This window comes from Chinchilla lanigera, unplaced genomic scaffold (assembly GCF_000276665.1).
Source record: "Chinchilla lanigera isolate Chin_1 unplaced genomic scaffold, ChiLan1.0 scaffold00021, whole genome shotgun sequence".
NCBI lineage: Eukaryota > Metazoa > Chordata > Mammalia > Rodentia > Chinchillidae > Chinchilla > Chinchilla lanigera.
Window position 1 is genome coordinate 23,635,250 of NW_004955422.1, and position 12,530 is coordinate 23,647,779.

The following is a 12,530-nucleotide window of genomic DNA, read 5'->3' on the forward strand; positions in this document are numbered from 1 at the left end:
TCACCAGACTAAAGACATTTTTTTACGTCATAACCTATGCCCAGAATAATTTTTCTTAATTCTGGTTTTGGCCGCTATGGACTAAAAATTCTTAATCATCTCCAGTACTGGATAGTTTAACATCATGACCCCCAACAACAACAATATGTAACAAGGATGCATGGCATATATCCAGGCAGGAAAAAGAAAAAGAACTGGCAGAAAAAGCTGTTTTTGAGAAGAGCTAATGTTGGAACACAGAAAGACTTCAAAGTAGCCATTATAAATATGCTTAAAGAGCTGCGAGAATCTAGGTGTGGTGGGGAATGCCTGTAATCTCAAGCACTCAGGAGGCTGAGACAGGAGGGAATTCACCATGAATTTAAAACCAGCATGGGCTACTGTCTTAGTTACTTTTCTCTTGTTGCTGAGACAAAATACCTGACACCCAAAGTTGGAGAGGGAAGGTTACTGACAATTTGTAGAGGTTTCAGTGCATAATCAGCTGGGTCCAAGGCAGAGTGGCTTGACAGCGGGGCACTGCAGAGGAGAACCACTTCATGGCAAGCAGAAAACAGCAAAAGCATACAAAGGGGAGAAGCCAGGAGTCTTTCTGTGTCTTATGCAGAATACCATCCCTAAGGCAGGTATAGCACTCACACCCTTAATCTTAGCCAGAACTATGTCAAATTAGTCAGTGGAGTGATTTACTAACCACACACATTTAATCCCAGCATCACACACTCTAGATTCAGCCACCATTGAAAAAGTCCCATGACCACAGGAGGCTTTGAGGGGATATCCAGATGCAAACCATAACAGCTACAAAGCAAGACTCTGTCTCAAAAAACAAAAACAAAAAAGTAACCTATGCTTAAAGAATTAAAAGATGGTATGAAAACATCTCATCAAATACACAGTATCCATGAACAAGAAGAAATTATAAAAACAAATTAAAGGGAAATTCTATGGTTGAAAAATATAAAAGCTGAAGTTAGAATTTACTGGAGGAGCTCAATACATTTGGACAAGAAGAAATAATCATCAATCTAGTAGAGTGATAGAGATTATACAATATGAAAGACAGACAAAAAGTAGATGAGAAAAACTGAGCAGAGCCTCAGAGAAACACAGGACCCCATTAAATAGCTCAACGTTGTGTTAGTCAGGTGTCCCTGTCACAAAATACCTGAGAATAACAACTTACAGGTGGAGAAGTTGATTTTGGTTGGTCATATGAGAGGTTCCCATCCAGGGCTCCTTGGCTGCATTGCTTCTGGGTTTGTGGTGAAGCAGAATCACCATGGTGGGGAGCATGTGGTGGAGCAGAGTTGCTCTCTGTGGGGCTGCCAGGAAGCAGAGAGAGCAAGAGCATGTCTAGGGGGTCAGGGTCCATTTCCTTCTTTTTTCTTCCTTTGTTTTCAGTACTTGGGATTGAACCTAGGGACTGTGCACTGAGCTACATACCTAGCTCTTTTGTATTTTGAGAGGATCTTGCTAATCTCTATGTTGCTTAGGCTGGGTGTGAACTTGTGACTCTCCTGCCTTAGCCTCTAAAACTGCTGGGTTATAGGTGTGTACCACCAGGCCAGACATCCTTTTGTTTTGTTCCGTTCTGGACCTTCTGCTTTTGGATCCTGCTACCTGCACCCAGGGCAGGTCTCAGTGTACTACCCCACATGCCATTCATCTCTGGACAATCTCACAAGCTCAGCCATAAGTGTGCTTTACAAATTCCCTAGGCATCTCTTAATCCAATCAACCTAAAAATCAAGATTAACTGTTGCAACCCTTCTCACTAAATCACATCTTCTTAAACCACAATTAATCTCCAAATAAAAACAATAGCAGGGTTGAAGTTCTACCTACCATGATATAACTGCTTTGCTTATAATAGAAAATATGCTAATTTTTCCTTCAAAGTGTCAACAGTTTCAGCATTGCTTAAAAATCCACAAAATGTAGACAAATTCTCTTCTCGTGTTGAAAGCAAACACTCGACTATGAGCCCTTATGAAATTCAAAAAACTAATGACATACTTCCAAGACACAATGATAGAGATTAAGCATTCCCATTGCAACAGGTACTGTAGGCACAAGCATAGATGCAAACCCAGCAGCACAAGCATTAAATCCTGTATCTCTGTATCCAGCACCCAGGGCACAAAGTGCCAGGTATGAGCTCTAAAGTGATCGGGAGGCCCAACACCTATGGCCTTACTAGTTGGAGCCACACTTCTTCTACCTAAGCTGGTTCCATTTGCTGACTGCTTCTTTCCTCAGCAGACATTCCATATTCCTGTTATCTGTAAGTTCCTGGGGTCTCCACTGAACCTTTGACTTCACTGTCACAGCTTCAGCCACTGCCCCCCTGGGAGAGCCTGCAGTGACTTCAGTGCTCTCACACATAACCAAACCTTCAAAGTCTTCCTTTGAAATCTGAGTGCAAGCTTCTATGTTCTCATGAGTGTTGCATTCTATATGTGCCCTAAACCAGCATCATTTCAATAACTTATAGGTCTGCTGCCAGCATGAGTAGTAGCCAGGCTGTCCTAGGATCCTGCCTCTAATGGCCTCAGACTGTCTGGATGGCTAGTATGGTGGAATGAATCCTGGGGCAACAATTTTCTAGATCGTCTTGAGTGAGTAGGGTGCCCATGGTCACTCCTCAAAACAACCTTTTCCAGTACCGGGAATCGAACTTATGACCTTGTGCTTACCAGGCAGGTGCTGTGCCACTGAGCTAAATCCCCAGCCCCAAAACAGCCTTTTGAATGAGAGTACACTTTTACACACTAGAGCCTGTGATGGGAGAGTTCTGTCCAATTTCTGAGATGCCCCTGAGGTATCATTCCTATTGTCCTGGTGCAAAGTCCTTGGCTTTTCCTTAATGGCACTGCCTGCAGCAACTACACTATCTCTGGCCCCATCTTTAAATGCGCTTAGCTTTGGTCAAACTGCAAATTTGACAGATCCTTCTGTTTTGCTTTTCACTTCAGATTCTCACCGGAAATCTGGCTGCAAGCAGCTAGCAACACCCAGGATACTGCCTGAATGTTGTGCTGTGCTGAAATTTTCCCTGCCAGATCAATTAGTCCATTACATTTAAACGGTCTGCACCTCCAAACACTCCCAAACTTCTCCCCAAACCAATTCCAAAGGCTTCTAAATCACACTGTCAGGTATGCCATAGCAACAATCCCACTTCTTGATATCAATTTTCTGTGTTAGATTTTCATCCCTGGGACAAAAATACTCCTGATAACAAAATACTGGAGAATAACAACTTGAAGGCAGAAAGATTTACTTTGCCTCATAGTTTCAGAGGTTTCAGGCTGGGTTCCTTTGGCTCCATTGCTTCTGGTCTTGTGGTGAGGGAGAATCATGGCAGAGCGCACTGAGCACAGCAGGGTTGAGTACTTCATGAATGCTGCGAGGAGAGTGACTGCATGTGCTGGCATGCTTTGTCCTTCCCCATTTTGTTCCATCTGGGCCTCCATACTAATATATAATGTCACTGCATTCAAGGCAGGTCTGTTCCCTCAGTTCAATGCATATGCATATCATCTCTGCAGATGGCCTAGAAGACACACCCAGAAGTATGCTCTACTTATCTTTTAGATGCATCTTAATCCAAGTAAGTTGACAAGCAATCAAGACTAATTATCACAAATATATACATAATAGGAGCACTGGAGAGAAAAGGAGAGAGAAAGAAGCAGAAAGGTTTAATAAGAAGAAAATATAAAAGAAATTTACATTGTATCTCTTTATTATTCCTGATTAGTACAGTCCCTGGGCATCAAAAGCAAGAGGATTCTGAGAAACTGCCACAGGCCAGAAAAAAATAAAAGACCCAGTCATTTAACAATTAAATGCAATGAAGTACCCTGGTTTGCCCATGCAAACAAAAAGTACAAGAGCACAACACTAAAAGAATACAAAGGGCTTCCAATTCAGTGAACAGTATCATACACTGTTGTTTTCTTAGCATTGAAAAAAATGTAGTATGTGTGGAGAAGGACATTCTATAGCTCACCTTTCAATGAATTACTTATTTGAGACTTTGAGCCTGACCAAGCCATCTGATTGCTTGAATCTGGAGGAAGTCTAGCAAAAGCATTAGTGTAAAAGGAAACGATAGCAGGACCTTAGTCCCCGTGGAGAGCCGCTGGGACAGCACTAGATGCTTTGCTGAGATATGCCCAAAGGAATGAAAACCCAGCGGCTAACTAAGTCAAAGTCTAGTTCCTGTGATAATTACATTGTATTGTCCTCGCTAATCCTGTTAACGATTCCTCCCCTTTCCCCTGTTGCTGCTTTTTGTTTGTATCCCAATAAAAAGCTAAAGAAGACTGTAACCGAGGCTTCAGTCCTAGAGGCTGTAGCCCCTTGGTCCCATAACTTTGTCTCTCTTGTTTTTGTTTTCATCTGCCACACCTCGTTCTCAGGACCTGTCACCCCAGACAGAAGCTGACTACACATCGACAACTACAGTCATGTGAGACACTAACACTTGGAATAATGGATGCAGGAGGCACCGAAATACTCTGTACCACAATTTTTCTATACATCTCAAATTATTCAAAACTAAGACGTCTTTGGTTGTTTTGACAGAGGGTCTTTCTAGGTAGTTCAGGCTGGCCTTGAACTCATGTTATAGCCAGGCTGGTCTTGAACTTTCAGTCACCCTCCTTCCTTGGCCTCCTAAGTGATGAGATTATAGGTGTGTACCATTATACCTGGCACAAAACTAAAAAATCTTTTAAAAATATGTTTAGCATTAGGAAAGAGGACTTACTTTCTATAAAATGGAAGAGTGTAAAGTTCTGGAGGGAATGAAAATATGGCTTGTCAAAACCAACTATCTTAGACAGATATATAAAATACAAACAAATTTAAAGTAAAACCCTTTTGTCTATGGAACTAACTGGCACAGTCTGATTAGGACTGTACTAATCAAGGACTGTACTAATCAGTCTCTTGAGGTCAAGAGAAGGCCAGGAGGGAAGTACCACATAGGTCTTAAATTTTCTTAAATTTAAGCTCTGTATGACACATAACCTCTACCTGAATTCAAACTGGTTAAGATCTGCTTAAACAGTTCAGAAAAAAACCCAGAAAGTTATATAACTTGATGTTAAACAGAGAGAGTAGAAAAACAGTAACCATGATTTCTACAATTATTGACCAAAACCCATACCCAGATCACTTCAGAGTTCTTTTTAAATCCCCTCAGCCATGCTCCAGCTCTGCTCTGAATCAGCTGGACTTCAGCACACAGTGGGCCCAGATTCTGGCAGAGCACCACCCAGAGGCAGCACAAGCACCAGTGCAGGCCCCAGAACAGACCCAAATCCAAACAGTCCGCAGGCAGAGGCTGGGTCATCATCTGAGATTCTCAAGCATCCCACAGACAGAGGAGCCAGTGACTGCTTCTGACGACAGCTGCACCTGCTAGAATGATGCCAGAATTATTCAAAAGTATCTAAGAACTAACATCACTGTGACCCAGAGCAGTGTTCTGCAGCACCATGTAAGAGATAAGTGCATGTTATTTTGATGCTGAGGATTACTGCTCTTCACTTTGAAGAGGGATGACCATTGGCATAGGACAAATATCACTCACCCCGTACCTCACAGCCACTGGGAAAGGAAAAGCCTGTCTTTCTTAGCACCACATGCCGCATCCACCCCAGCCCAACCCCTGCTCCCCTCTAAGGAACGGATCTGTTATTGTCTTCCCCACAGTGACAGCACAGATGACTGCCCAGAGCCAGACAACACAGGAAATGACCACTCCCCACTGCCATTTTACTAGAAAGGCATTTCTGCTGCTGTGTAAGTGGCTCTGTCAGACAGGGCACAAAATATACACAGCAAAACCATTTTAGTACAGAGGGATGTCTCCTTAGTGGGGTATGACAATGGCTAAGCTCAATGTTTTAAATCTCTTAGAATAGTGCCATGACTCCAACCATAACGTGCTCAAGACTAGTGTAAAATCTGTTGCATAGTTTCCTCGGTATCAGTCTCTAGATGTCTACTGACTTTCATATATTATTAAATTTCCCAAGGAAATCTTCCTTTTTGGCAAGTCCAGCTCCATCACTTGCATACATCATGAGCTCTCACTGGTGAAAACCGCTCATTAGAACACAAATGCACTACAAAAGGGAGGTCAGTATAGAGTGAACATCACAGGCTATGGAAAGGAATACTTTCTAAGTTTGACACAGCTATGGGAACTCAGGAGGGAAGCACAAGTGCAAGGATGAGCATTGGTGCTCAGGCCATCTGCTGTGGCATTCTCTGTGTCTCTTTGTCTGTCTCTTCTCTTTCTGTGTCTCTGTCTCTGTCTCTGTCTCTCTCTGTGTCTGCCTCTCTCTCGCTGTGTCCCTCTCAGCAGTTCTGTGGTGGACTGTGAATATGTGGGGTAAGGGCTTTACTATAGAGCTATACTGTAGCCCTAACTGTGACAGTTTTCAGCGGTTGAGAATACTAGATATTCATCAGAAACTGAGGAAATATATTTACTTTTTCTTATTTTCCTGCACTTACGTTATCAAGTTTCAACTGCTTTTAGTTATGCTAATCCTTATAAAAATTAACAAGAATCTTAACACTATTCCTATAAGGACTGTATGCAAATGCTAATGAAGGCAAAAGTAACCAAAAAATAACAGAAAAGTTATCTTTCTCCTGTTTGTTTTTGAAGAACACAAGTATAACATACCAAATTCAATTGTTTCCCTATATTCCAGTAAGGAAAAGCTAGACTTTAAAATAAAAATGTGGGGCTGGGTATTTAGCTCAGTGGCATAGCACTTGCCTGGCAAGTGCGAGGTCGTGAGTTTGATTCCCAGTACCGGAAAAAAACCCAATAAATAAATAAATAAATAAAATAAAAATGTAACATTTTTAGACTCAGGATAAAGCTCAGTGGAAGAACACTTGCTTGGAATACACAAGGCCTTGGGTTTGATCCCCAGATTCTCAAAAGAAACCCACAATAGTCTTAAAAATTAAATACTTAGGTGTAAATCTAACATAAATTACATAGAGACTCCACATGCAGAAAATTTGTAAAACTTTGAGGAAAGAAATCAAATACCTAAATGAATGAAAATGTGTTCTTTTTTTTTTTTTTTATGGTTTTCCTCCGGTACCGGGAACCGAACTCACGACCTTGTGCTTGCCAGGCAGGCGCTTTGCCGCTGAGCTAAATCCCCAGCCCCGAAAATGTGTTCTATATTCATGGATTGGAGCACTCAGTATTGTCAAGATACCAAGTCATTCCAGTTTGATCTACACATACCATCACCAGAAGAAAAATATCTAGAATGCCTATTGTAGATATACACAAACTGATTCCTAAAATTATTGGGCAAAAGATTAAGAATAGACAATACTGAAGGAAAACATTGGAGGATTTACAGTAATCAGTTTTAAATCTTAATATACACTGATATTCATCAAAATTATATGGTTCTTTTGAAGAAAAAAACTCATAGAATAATGGAACAGGACAGAAAGCTCATAAATAGATATACAGAAACAGCTGGCTAATCTTTGACAGAGGAGCAAAGGCAGTTAAATAAAATAATGATACTCTTTTAAATAAAAGGTACATGAACAACTGGACAGTCACAAGCACAAAACAATGAATCTTGATCCAAACCTTACATCTTTTATGACTATCTATACTGACTGGATCATATACCCCAATAAAATGTACAACTACAAATTATCTAAAAAAAAGAAAAAAATCTAGGTGACTTTGGATTCTGCAAGGAGTTTTTAAATATAACACCAAAGATATTATTCATAGAAAAAAATTGCTAATTTGATTTTATTGAAGTTTAAAACTTTTGCACTGTTAATCATGCTATGAAGGAAATAAAAAGATAAGCCACAGCCTGGGAAAAAAGTTTGTCTTAATTATTCTTCTCATTGCTAACATTTTGGGGAGACATCTAGACACAAAGCATAACAATGTACAAACAATAGTTTCATAACAGTGCTATTTTAAAAATAAAAAGGAGAAAAACCCTGTCTCAAAAAACCAGAAAACAAAAAAAGGAAAAACTAAAATTCAGCAAGAGGACAATCCAACTTAAAAATGAAAAAAATATAAGAATAACTTATAAATTAACAGAGATCACAAATAATAATTTGAAAATATGTCCAACATCATTTGTCATTAAGGAGTTGAATATTCAAACAATAATGTGGTTATCACCACTTACCTATTAGAATGGCCGAAATCCAAATATCTGACCATACCAACACCTGTGAAGATGTAGAGTAGCAGGAGCTCATTGCTGGAGAGAATACAAAAAAGTAGTCACCTACATGGTCTCAATGTGTGTCCCTTCAAAATTCATCTTTTGAAATCAAACACCTAAGGTCATGGTATCTGGGAGATGACTGGGATGAACGAATGAAGTCTTGGAGAAGCCCGTTTCCCCTTCCACCTTGAGAAAACTCAGAGAAGGCAGCATCTATGAGGAATGGCACTCACCAGACACCAAATCTGCAGATCCCTTGCCCTTGGATCTCTCAGTCTCTGGGTCTGTGAACTACAAAACTTTTGCCTACAAATGACCAGATCTTTTCTGAGAGCAGCGAAAAACTAAGACACTTTGGGAGGTACTTTGGCAGTCTCTTATTTGGCTAAATATAATATTGACACATAATCCAATAATTATGCTTCTAGGTATCTGATTTAAAAACTTGTCCAATAATTAAAAACCTGTGCACAAATATTTATAATTGATTTATTAATAACTTCTATGTACTAGAGTCAACCAAAATGATCTTTACTGCTTAGATGGATCAATAGACTGTAATTAATGCCTACAATGAATGATTATTCACTGATAAAATTTAGAAATGAGCTACGAAGCCATGAAAATAAATAAATCTTAGCGGTAATCTTAAGTTTCAAAATGTCCTCTGATAAATTGTAAATTTACCTGGGAGAACACAAATGTTAAAATTACTATGGAGGGTGATTGTACAGTATATAACAAAATAAAAACTGTACTCACCTCTATTTGAGCCTATTGTGTCACTCAAGCAAATATATATTACCTGTGATTAAGAGTGGAGAAGAGCTCACAAGAGAGTCATAATCGATCTTCTCTTTACAAATACAAAATGGGAGATTAAAATAAATTTTCAAGTAAAAGTGATGAAAGATGTTAGGTTGATAGGAACACAGCTGTTAGGAGATGCAATCTCAATGTATAATTTACAACCAGATGAACACATGTCCAGATTATCAAAAGAAATCAGCTGGTATGCAGAAGTAGAAGCACTAAAAGATTAGTGTATGGTCTCTCCACTTGCAGGATCTGGTGTAGGATGATGGTACAAAATGCCACACCCATTTGCCAACTACAAAATAATATAGCATATTCCTGACTAAAATAAGATCCTAGAAATTTGGAATTGAAGGGATTCTACTGTTACTAACAGAGATGTCTGCCAGCAGCCAACAATGCAAGTAAGCGTTCATAGCTAAACAGTGTATGTCATCATTAATGCTTAACTTGATCGCTTCTATTTCTGTGCTTCCATTTCACATGCGGGTCCCTTATAACCTTCCTAAATCCATTATAACACAAACTGGAGAGGGAAGAAAGAGGTCAGCTTGCTTATAACTCTTGGACGAAGGTGAAGATCCCCTGATGAGACAGAGGAAGACGGAGGCCACAAGCTCTGCACCCTGCAGCTCCTGGGTGCATACGCACCAAGGTCCAAGCCACCTGGTTGCTCATTAACAGGCCGAACACTAGGCACAGCTCTGGGCAATAAAGGTTAATTTTAACTTAGAAAGGCTAAGGGAATCTGAGAAATCCTAAGGAGAGAAAGCCACCAAAGTCTTCCAAATGTCTGCAAGAGAAGAAATCTTGCTCGGTTACCTCCAGAGGCCTGCGGATGATGGAGGCCAAAGGACTGCCCGCACAGCACTCTGGGAACGAGTTTTAGGCTCCTCTTCGCAAGCGCTTCCATAACCCCGCCTCTTGCTTTGACACCTGGCCTCATGCGAAGAGCATCCCCGAATTTTCCAGACCTTGCAGACTTTAGGCAGCCCTTTGGTACGAGAGCGGTGCAGACTGGTCCTCTGCAGGGCATGTGACCAGCACCACAGAGTGGCGAGTCGCCTGCATAGGTGGGATACACACGCTTGCGCGCGCGCGCACACACACACACAGACACACACACACACACCCCTCAAGGACCAACACACTAGTCTGGAACAGGTGACAGCCTGGCCTACTGTAGGTGGCAGGGCTCGTGATTCTGAGGTTGACTGTGAATGTTGAGCAAGTGCCCGTGGTGGGGCTGCTGTGACAGCCTGAGGTTTGCACCAAGGAAGACCCCAGTGAGCCCCTGTCCTGTCCCTGTCCTGCCAAGGACAAGTAGGGCGGTGCTTTAGAGTTAGGGTGTCACAGATGACCTGCTCAGCCACCTACCAGGGACGCGTGTCAGCACAGGTTCCTGTGAGGTCTGAGTAACCACCTGCATTTAAAGCAAAGAAATCAGAGTTGTGAGTTGGTGTGGTACAGAGCCTGAAAGTGTCTGCAGTTTGTCCACAGCCCTGTCCCATTGCTCCTTCTGTGGATTATCTTTCAAGAGATAAAACAACATTATTAGGATGAATGATAAAGATGGCAACCTGAGTCTTTTAAAGTGTTTCTTTTAACTGAATGAACACTGCCCTGACTTTTCTTATATTTTATTTATTGAAGTATAGGATGAAATATAGGAAGCTTATTTATAATAACTTTACCTAAAGAAAAAGCCACTGAGCTTAAACTACTTGCTTAACATGTGTGAGTGTCCTGGATTCAAACCCAGCTCGCTGGCACACATGCCTGCCAAGCATTATAAGCATTGAATACAGTGACAATTAATGATATGTATATATAATTTGTAAATAATTACAAGTGCAAAAACTGATATGAGCTTAATATTTGTATTTATTGTGTAGTAGCTCCCATGTAGGAGACACTGGGCCATAGTACGTATACTTTTTTTTTTTTTTTTTTGGTTTTTTTCTGGTACCAGGAATCGAACTCACGACCTTGTGCTTGCCAGGCAGGCGCTGTGCCGCTGAGCTAAATCCCCAGACCCCTTTTTAACACTTGGTTTCAACAAACTCTCAAGAAGAGACACAATAGATTTGGTCCTTATTTTCCATGTCATTTGTGTCTGAACCCTCAGATTGACCAGCAGTGTGGCATTACACACCTCACTGTCACACAAGGATAGCTGTGTGGAGTTCAGCTGGGAGGAGTAGCAGGACATGGGTCCTCTGAGAGGACCCTGCACCAGGATGTGATGCTGGAGAATAACACTGCTTCTTCAGTGAGTGAGAAGACCATACCTTGTGACCCTCTACAAGGCAATGTTTGTATCTTTTAAAATTACCTTTATTACAAGGTAGTCAGTAGAAAATATGTATGACATCTTTCTTTTTATAACCTGATGAGCTTTGAGAAATACATTCAGTTAATTACTACCACCAAAATTGGGACATAGGACATTCCTTTACTTCAAAAAGTTTTGCTTCTTTGTAACTTTATAAGTGTATTTATAACTTTATGAGTAAATGCCAAATGTTTCCAAAGTGACTGTGTTATTTCATGCCCATTGGAAACATTTCAGAGTTCCTTTTGCTCTACATTCTCAGAAACACTTGGTATTGTAAATGTTACTAATTTTAACCAATTCGGTCTGTGTTGGATTATAACTTGTTAGACTTTAGTTTATGTTTCTCAGATGAATAATGATTAAGACATCCTTTCTTGTGCACTTAGCTATTTACATAACTTTGCATGTGTGTGTGTGTGGGGTGCATTACAAGGGATCAAACCCAGGGTCTTTGCACTGAGCTACAACCCCAACACTTTCTCTATTTTATATCTTGAAACAGGATCTTGCTAATCTTTTCAGATCTCTAATGTATCTTTTAAAATTTTGAATTTATATAGCCCCATTCTTTTTCAGTTCAGAGAGTTCTTTGTTTAACCTAGACGACCTTTACAAAATACAGGGTTTGCAAACTTTTTCTCCATGTGTAGCTTGACTGATATTCAATAAGTGTATTTTGAAAAGACAGAAAGTTTCATCTAAAGTCGCATCATGTTTTTTTTTCTTTTAAACCCCATGGTCTTCCTCTTTTACTTAAGATATATTTGTGTAACTCAGGATCGCTAAAATGATCTTTTGTGTTTAGGATTATTTTGTGTTCTACTTAATTTCTTTGTGTTATATAAAACACAGGTTATGCCTTATATTTTGTGTCTAAAGATTTAATTTAACAACACTGTATGTAAGCTGGGCCTGGTGTCTCATACCTGTAATCCCAGCACTTCGGAGGCAGAGGCAGGAGAATCACTGAGTTCCAGGCCAGCCTAAACTGCATACTGAAACTGTGTTTCAAAAGACCAAAATAAACAGACAACTCCCTCCCTAAAAAACTCCAAAAACCACATTGCTACAAATGTAATCTTTTTTCTACTGAATTGTCAACAAGG

At 40.3% G+C, this 12,530-nt stretch overlaps 1 long non-coding RNA gene across 1 annotated transcript; it reads right to left on the reverse strand.

Moving 5' to 3' along the window:
* Window positions 1-502: 502 nt before the first annotated feature.
* Window positions 503-9,433, reverse strand: LOC102012211. The gene is made up of 6 exons (XR_260906.2): window positions 9,076-9,433; window positions 8,229-8,303; window positions 5,183-5,436; window positions 3,287-3,559; window positions 1,187-1,325; window positions 503-535 (listed from the first exon to the last, which is right to left on the reverse strand). It is a non-coding gene; the product is annotated as an uncharacterized LOC102012211 (long non-coding RNA).
* Window positions 9,434-12,530: the final 3,097 nt, after the last annotated feature.